This window comes from Rosa rugosa, chromosome 1 (genome assembly GCF_958449725.1).
Source record: "Rosa rugosa chromosome 1, drRosRugo1.1, whole genome shotgun sequence".
In the NCBI taxonomy this organism is placed as follows: domain Eukaryota; kingdom Viridiplantae; phylum Streptophyta; class Magnoliopsida; order Rosales; family Rosaceae; genus Rosa; species Rosa rugosa.
Window position 1 is genome coordinate 35929823 of NC_084820.1, and position 8895 is coordinate 35938717.

At 38.1% G+C, this 8895-nt stretch overlaps 1 long non-coding RNA gene across 1 annotated transcript; it reads right to left on the minus strand.

The window, feature by feature from the left end:
• Window positions 1–6351: 6351 nt before the first annotated feature.
• LOC133736176 (uncharacterized) lies at window positions 6352–8162 on the minus strand. The gene is made up of 2 exons (XR_009859447.1): window positions 7712–8162; window positions 6352–6855 (listed from the first exon to the last, which is right to left on the minus strand). It is a non-coding gene; the product is annotated as an uncharacterized LOC133736176 (long non-coding RNA).
• Window positions 8163–8895: the final 733 nt, after the last annotated feature.

Consider the following 8895-nt stretch of genomic DNA (forward strand, 5'->3'; position numbering starts at 1 on the left):
TAAAAATTCAACTTTGTTGACCCCCTAAAAACGTTCGTTTTCGAAAATAAAACCGTTCGAACTAATTCCACAACTTCTCCAAGCTTCGTACTCGCTCCTACTATCGTGAAATCATTTCTAAAAAACCATGGAATTTAATTTGGATTTTCCGGGGTATTACATTACTTGAACACTCCCCATTGTGTTGCCCAAACGCGGTGCTTCTCTCGTTGCCTCATTAAAAACCTTGCCGAGTAACAAAAACCCAGTGGGACAAAAATAACCTCGGTCGAAGGGGAAAAAGAGCACAACACACCATTCACGTTTCGAGACCATACATGTAAACATCTCCTCCTGATGTCTGCATCTCCCCCTAATGACAACAGTCATGGGAGTTCGGATAACTTCATCAAACGATGCTACCAACATGTTTCTCGAAAGTGGAATTGAGGAAATGACTTAGTGAGCAAGCCTGCCACACTGTCCTCAGATTGAACCTAGTTCACTTTGATCTTGAGGAGAGTCTGTTGTTGCTGATTATCCTTGGTGTTGTCGCTTTTGATGTAGCCTTGCTTCATTTGTTCAAAACAAGCAGCATTATCCTAAATGCTCGTAGGCTCATCTGTGGTAGACTTCAAACCACAATTGTTCGAACATGCGTAATTATGGATCCAATCCATATACATTCACGAAGCTCTTCATGAAGAGTAATGATCTCTGCATTGTTCGAAGATATAGCGACTAGGGTCTGTTCTGTAGACCTCCAAGATATCATGGTCTTTACCCATGGTGAACACTTAACCATTTTGGGAATAACCTTTGTATGGGTCAGAGAGATACCCAATATCAACAAAACCTTCCAAAACACATGTTGTTTTGGGATGGGGATAATGGATGCAGGCCAGTGTTGGCGGCGTTCCTGGTGTGTGATGGGTCCGAATCCATCATCAATCGTACATCTCAAGTACCGAAAAATATCTTTTACACCAATCCAATGGCGTCGCGTTGGCGCAGAGTTATACCTTAGCTAACAAATTCATGACAAATGAGATGTCTGGTCTTGTGCATTGAGCTAAGTACAATAATGAGCCTATTATACTTAACTAGGGCATTTCTGCCCCTAGCGCATCTTCGTCATCATCCTTCGAACGAAGAGGATCATTTTCAGGATCAAGACTACAGACTATCATGGGGGTGCTTGAAGGCTTGACCTTGTCAAAATGCCTAAGCATCTATCAACACGATGCTCAAGTTCCAAACCGAGATATAATCGTGTTCTCCCATAATCCTTCATCTCAAAATCGGCTTTCAAGTGTTCAGCGGTTTTCCTTAACTCTTTAAGGGCTTCCAATGAAGATCATGTCCAACATGAATCGCGGTAGAATCCGGAACTTGTTATGAAAACGCGAGGGCATATCCCCTCCCAATCAAGTAGTCATCTTAGTGAGCGTTTCAACCTTATTGTAAACGCGCTCCGTGGTCTAGAGCCACTTGACTTGGGTAAATGAAGTTCACCATGAACCTTCATGTACATTCCGTACCTAGATCCCCATAAAGATACGTAGTGACCACATTTGTAAGCTGCATGTTCAGTTATTCGGAAACTACCAAACTGACAAGGTAGTGGAGTGCAATGACATCCATTACGAGAGAATATGTCTCATCGTCACTACACCAATTTCGGAATCAGACAACACATATCAGACGACAGCAAACATTTTAACTGTCGTCTGAAATAATCAGACGACAGCAAGAAATATTATGTCGTCTGAGTTTTCGAATCCAACAATAGTTTTTTCTTGGCTCTTGCGCAAAATCATTTCAGACAATGGTTCATTTTTTTGATGTTGTCTGAATGAATCAATTCAGACAACAGTTATTATGTGATGTTGTCCAAGGTTCATTCATACAATGGTTTATTTTTGCTGTTGTCTGATTATTTTCAGTCACACAACTGTTTTATTTTATTTTAGGTGTCTGTTGTCTGATATCTTTTAAGTCAATGGCTACTGAAAGATGTTGTCTGATTTAAGTAGTTCAGACAATGGTTTTTAATTTGTCTGTTGTTACATGAGTTTCAGACAATGCACCTTATTTGATGTCGTCTGAGTTTTAGATTTTTTTTTTTCGATACAATGAATAGCTGACTTTAGTTAGGGTTTGACTTATACTTTTAACACTTATACTCTTTCAACTCGTTCCCTCTCCATTTCATCGAGCAAAACACCCAGTCCGCCTCCAGCTGAAAATCACTCTCTCTCACTCTCATCCCTCAGTCCCGCGCTCAGCCCAGCCTTCAGCCCCGCCCTCAGCCCGCTCTCAGACCACGAACCCGTCTCTCTCAGCCCCGTCCTCAGCCCGCTCTCAGACCACGAACCCGTCTCTCTCGATCAGCCCCGCCCTCAGCCCTCCCTCAGTCCCGCTCTCAGCCCCGCCCTCAGCCCGCTCTCAGACCACGAACCCGTCTCTACTAAGCAGTTTGAAGGCAGATCCTCTCAAACTTAACCTCCATCAACAACAGCTTCATGGTCTGGAACCCGCCGGAGTTCGTCAGGGATTGTATGGATGATGGGGAAACCATGAGAAAAGAGAAGAAAAATTAGTGTGAATCCTGAAATCCTGTTCGATATCATGTCCCAGTAGGTTGTTAAGAGATTTCAGGCAAATAGGCTTGAAGTGCGAAGTGTTGGATGTGTTTTTTTTTTTGGGTTGCCCAAGATCGATCTGCTCCGACTCATTCACCCTGCTCCCTCTGAACTTTAGGTGCTCAACTTTGTTTGATTTTACTCTCTAGGTATTGCTGAATAGCCATTTGTGTGATTAAAGTCTGAAGCTTTTGATAAACTTTAGAAGAAAGATTGAAACTTTGGTTGCTGTCATTCAAATTTTGCATATTTTTTAGTTATATGCTTAACTTTTGATAAACCCATTTGATATATTAAAGAAAGAATGAAATTTTGGCTGCTGTATCATTCACATTTACAGTTCTGGATTTAATGTTTGTACTGCTTTTCGCGAGCTTTGAAACAACTTCCCTAGCTCTAACATTAGCCATCAAGTTTCTTTCAGACTATCCTGCAGTGCTAAAGAAATTAACGGTCTGTACAAACTCTCTAAGCATTTCAAACCATACGAATTGCTATAGGTCGCTGTTGTTAATATTTCTATCTTATGTTTTTGACAGGAAGAGCATGGGATGATCATAAAGCAAAGGGAAAATGCTGATGCTGGTCTTACATGGAAAGAATACAAATCAATGACATTCACATTTCAGGTGAGTCTCACACTTTAACTGTCAGTGGTCAAAAGGGAATGTACAGAATCATTTTCTGTAAAATGATTTGGTTTACAAACTAACATTATATCTCAACTTGCAGATCATCAACGAAACAGTTAGACTGGCAAATATAGTTCCAGCTATCTTTCGCAAAGCAATAAGAGAGATACAGTTTAAAGGTATGTAAATCATAATATTTAGTGTGGGATTCCAACTATAAAAAATCAGTCACACACACGAATATCATCCTAATTTGACATATACCTATTTGTCTGATTGCAGGACATACCATTCCAGCAGGTTGGGCAGTAATGGTTTGTCCCCCGGTCGTACACTTAAACCCTCAAAAATATGATGATCCTGTGGCCTTCAATCCAGGGAGATGGGAGGTGAGTTGAACATCTAAGCATAACATCTCTAGTTGAACTTGGCTGGAAACCCCTATAACCATTTTTCCTAGTCATCGTCTGTACTAAAAAGAAGGTGTAATTCAGGGAATGTTAACAAGTAGTGCATTAAAAAATTTCATGGCTTTTGGCGGTGGCATGAGATTCTGTGTTGGAACAGACTTTGCTAAGGTGCAGATGGCTGTATTTCTGCATTGCTTGGTGACGAAGTACAGGTAATGTAATAAGTGTCCAAACTTGGATAAAGAAAATACTAGAGTAGAGACTAACATGTGTATGTCCACAATTTTCAGGTGGCAAGCAGTGGGGGGAGGAAATATAGTCCGAACTCCGGGTTTGATGAATGAAAAGGAGTGTAGGTGCATAGATATGTATATTTAAGTTTACTTTTTTCCTTTATAATAGTTCTGTGATGGGGATTTTGTTCACAACACGGTTCTGATTCCTAGTTGAAACTGCTGATATAATTTTACACCCATTCTTGTAAACCTACAGAAGGAGCAATGACAACTTGTATACCAGCTGGAACTGGTAAACTGCATTTCAGAGTAAGGGACTTCAACTGCATTTCGGATTCTGTGGAGAGTCATGTCCAGGACACCATTGTAGCAGGAGCTTATCTATGTGATGAGGAGACTGTCAGAGTATGTTATAGAACCAATAACTTAAATATACATTATCAACTTTGATCTGTGCCTCTGTGGATATTGCAGTTTCATATGCCATTAGTCGTGGTTTTGATATCCCAAAACTATATTTTTTAGGGTATCTTTATTTTGATGTATACTGCAGTAAATAGTTCAAGGAAAGAAACTGAATGGGTTATTGGGATACCATCCATGAGTCCAAGTGAAGGGTGACTAGTTTCTGTTTATTGATTTAAGCTGAGGATTTTCTTGACACCTGGATATAGTTTGTATGTGTCTGTAATGATTTACTGCTTTTGAATTTTGGTGGCAATGTTTCCTTGATTGTTTTAGACCAGAGCTATGGTAATATAAACTTCTGGAGAATTGGAAATGGAATGCTAAACAATTAAATTTTAACTTTTGAACTTGTAGAGATCGAACTGATAAGAGCTATAGATTTAAGTGAGCAGTATGAAATATACAACTGGTGTGGTTATTTTTTCTTTGTTATATGTGGAACTTTCATGCGAGGTATTATCTAAGTTGTCAATTCAAAAGCTCATAATGTTTATGTGTTCTTTTCGATGTTGTAAACAGGATTGGTGGATCTGGTATGGATCTCAGAAGCAAAGCAAGGGTAATTAACATTCTGCAGTTTATCTTGGTTACTTTATTGTGGTTTGATTAATTGATTGAGTGAATAATATTTTTTTTTGGGTGTGTGAAGACTCTGCCAGGACCTGTTAGGAGAGGCAACAATATCTTGGTGGGTTAAATTTATCCCCTGTTCTTGATAGAATAATTAGCTATATGATTGTGTTAATTGATATATGATTAGCTATATGATTGTCTGGGTTTACTACTTTACTATATGAGTGTCTCGTGTTAATTGATATGCCATCATTATAATAATAGTTATGTTAATTGAGTGTTAATTGATATGCCATCATTATAATAGTTGTGTTAATTGAGTGATTGTCTCTTGTGTATGAGTCCAGTACTCATTTTGAGCTGCAGGGGAGAGAGATCAAAATAGGAGATTTTTTTTTTCTTTTGGTAAGCTGCACATTAGGAATTTGATCGAGCTTTTCGATACATGCATAATGTATAATGTATAATGGCCTTTTGGCTGGGGGCAGTAGGGATCTTTTCGCGGCCTTGGCTCATTGTCTTTCGAAATATGCCAAAGGCCATCCCTTTCTCATTTTTAAATCAAAATCCCAAGTGTCCTAGATTTTGACTCTCTCTTCTGTCTCTATATATAAAGCCCTTCATTTTGTTGCTGTGAACTGTATTAGGTTCATTATTGATGAACTGAGTAGTATTATGAAGTCTTGGTTGGTGGTATCTAGGATTTTTATGTATCTCATGTTGTTTTAAGGCTCTCATGGACCTTGTTCTGTTTTATGGCTCTCATGGACCTTGTTCTGTTTTAAGGCTCTCTCATACATTGCTCTGTATCATTGACTTAATATGTTGCTCTGTATCATTGCTCTGTATCATTGAATTGCAGACAAGATTTGAAGGTACAAGATTTCAAGATTGCTGCTCTGTATCATTGACTGAATATGTTGCTCTTTATCATTGCTCTGTATCATTGCTCTATATATGTTGCAAATCTCAACAATATTCTCGCATTGTATGTCCAGGTACTGGATGCAAAGCCTTTTTTGAAGGAGGCCCTTCAAGCCGAAGTTGGACTGCCAGTGGACAGGGTTAATGTGCATCACATTTATGGACAAGTATCGTGGGGGTTAATGTTGGGATAGAATGACTTTGTTGGATGTGGGGGTTAATGTTGGGATAGAATGAATGTATCGAATCTTTACATAAATAAATGTGCAGAATGTAGGTCTTTTGAATGTCTCTTGGACCATTCTATTCCAGCTAAAAACTATTGTCCAATAATTGATCATCATAAAATGCCTAACAAAAACTGTTGTATGAGTCCTCTAACTATAATACTTTAAGGACTAAAAGAACGAGAAAGCCATTGTCCAGCAAAACAACAGACAATGGTTTTGTTTAGAAATCTATAGTATCAATAATAGATAGACAATGGGATTTGCAAGTACATATTGTCTGATCATGCCTTCAGACAACAGCAAGAATATAAGCCCCTGTTGTCTGGCACAGCCTTCAGACAACAGTAAGTATATAAGCTGATGTTGTTCTTCGTGGTATTCAGACAACAGACAATATAGTAGTCGCTGTTGTAGTAAACTTTATCAGACGACAGTTTTTGGTATTATTGCTGTTGTTCTTCGTGGTATTCAGACAACAGACAATATAGTAGTCGCTGTTGTAGTAAACTTTATCAGACGACAGTTTTTTGGTATTGTCTGATTATGTATCAGACGGCATTGAAATAGACAACAGCAAACTCTATAATCAGACGACAGTGAAAAACTGTCGTCTGATTGAAAAATTGGTGTAGTGCGTAGTCGATTCCAGGGCGTTTTGCGAGAAGCCTTGCGCCATAAGGCGAGATTGCCATCTCTTTTTCTCATCACGCTTTCTAACGAAGACCCTGATACGCTTTAAGTGAGCATATAATTTAACCCTGAAAATGTCATCGTTAGTATAGGCAAATAGGGATCAATCTAATCCGGGGATTGAAGGTACACTTGTCATTGTCAAACAAATAAACAATTAAAATTAAAACAAAGTATAATATTTACAAAGATATTTACAAGTATATACAAATTTACGAAATTAAGGGGGGTTTTTAAGATTTGGTTTCCGAAAATTAAAAGAAACAAAACAAAGAAAATATATAAACACAAATACAAGAATGAAACATATGAAACAAAGATCAAACCCAATTTCATTGATAAATTCGATTCAATTCCTACAATTGTTCATCTAAGTCATGAGAAAGAATTGATCATGTGAAACATTCAAAGCAAATGATTTCCCATTTTTTACTTTCCATCACTAATTAACCTAAGTGAAAGCACAAAGATTAATCCTATCAAACATGCAATCAAATTCTAGAAAGCTAGATCATCAACACATGTTTAACGCATGAAGAACATAAGAAAGGTTATCAATTCAAGTGTACAACTTAGTATGAAAAAGTTCATCTAATTGCAATCCTTTTCAATTAAATTCGGTTTTTGTTCAAAACTTTTACTACTATTAGGTGAATCATGTTCTTAAATCTAGCAACAATTATATGTAAACCCTAGGTATTTCGAACCACATAAGATAAACACATAAAGGATATCAATCACACAAATTTAATTGAACAATCTCACAAAAGCAACCACGAATCACAATTATAAAAATCTGAAATTCATTCAATCATAGAATTCGGAATTAAACTCTTATTTCAAATGTTATGTTAACTATAACAAAATCATACAAATTCAAACAAGGAAAACCGAAAGAGGTTACAAGGTCAAAGGTTGAATTACACCGTGAATGGAGATGGTGATGAAGAACTTGAATTGATGAACTCTGAATCTTGGAAGCAATCTTCAAAACTCACGGCTTCAAGGTGGATTATGGGGGAAATGCTCACGGCTTCTTCTTCCTTCTTCCTCCCTTGCTTGAAAGTGCAGAAACCGAACTAGAGAATGGAGAGAGAAGGAGAGGCTAGACGTTTATGAGAGAGTAATTTTCTGAATTGTAAAGTGTCGAACCCAAAAAGTCAAGAATAGGAGGGTATAAATAGGGGACGGCCAAGGCTCTCCAAGCATTCAGAAAATTCCACATAGCTTCGACCAATCGTAGGGTGCCATGTCACCTTTGGTGTGTCATCCATCCAATCAAAACTCTCCAAAATAAGTTTATAATCCCTTAATATATATTTGCCGAAATATCTATGAATTAAATCTGATTTATTTCCTTATTTTCGGCCAAATTTCCTTTAGGGAATGTAGGGATGAACCTAGACTTGTTTTGAGCATTCACCCTTCCTTAAAACTCTCCAAACCTTATCTCCAACGTCACCCTTGATTTCCTCTTGAGATTTTCACGTTAACTTCCTTATCTCCACGGCAAAATCAGTTTTAATTTTCCAAAAATATATTTTATTTGTTGCACACACTCCTCCTTTCCTTAAACTTCTCCCTTGAAAGTCTCCAACGAAAATTTTCCTTGTGTGGCGTCAATCCCCTTGCTTTCTCTCTCTCTTTTCACGGCAATCAATCACAATTAATCCTCCAAGAATATCTCTTCCCTTAAAAATCTCCCTTGAATCCCTCCAATTGAAATCTCCTTTATATTTTCTGATTTTCACGTTGCCTTCACACATTCTCTCCCCCTTTTCACGGCAAACCACATATACTATCCCAAAAATATCTCACATGCATCACAAAACCCTAATTCCAATGGACGTTATCCATTTTGCCGAAATCCATAGTCTCTTGAGAGTTCTTGGGCCTTTATGCGTCACCTTCAAGCCATGTAGTCTCCTAGTGCTTCCAGGAATTTCCTCCAACGTCAACTTCCTTTATTTTTCTGCTCATGCTTCCTTGTTTTCTCAGGAGTCTTGCTGTGACAAAGTTTCCTTTTCTGGACAGGGTTTCCTGGTTGGACCAGGAAAACTTCATTTCTTCGTTTCAGCTCATTTATGCAGTCCTTGAGCTCCCTCCAA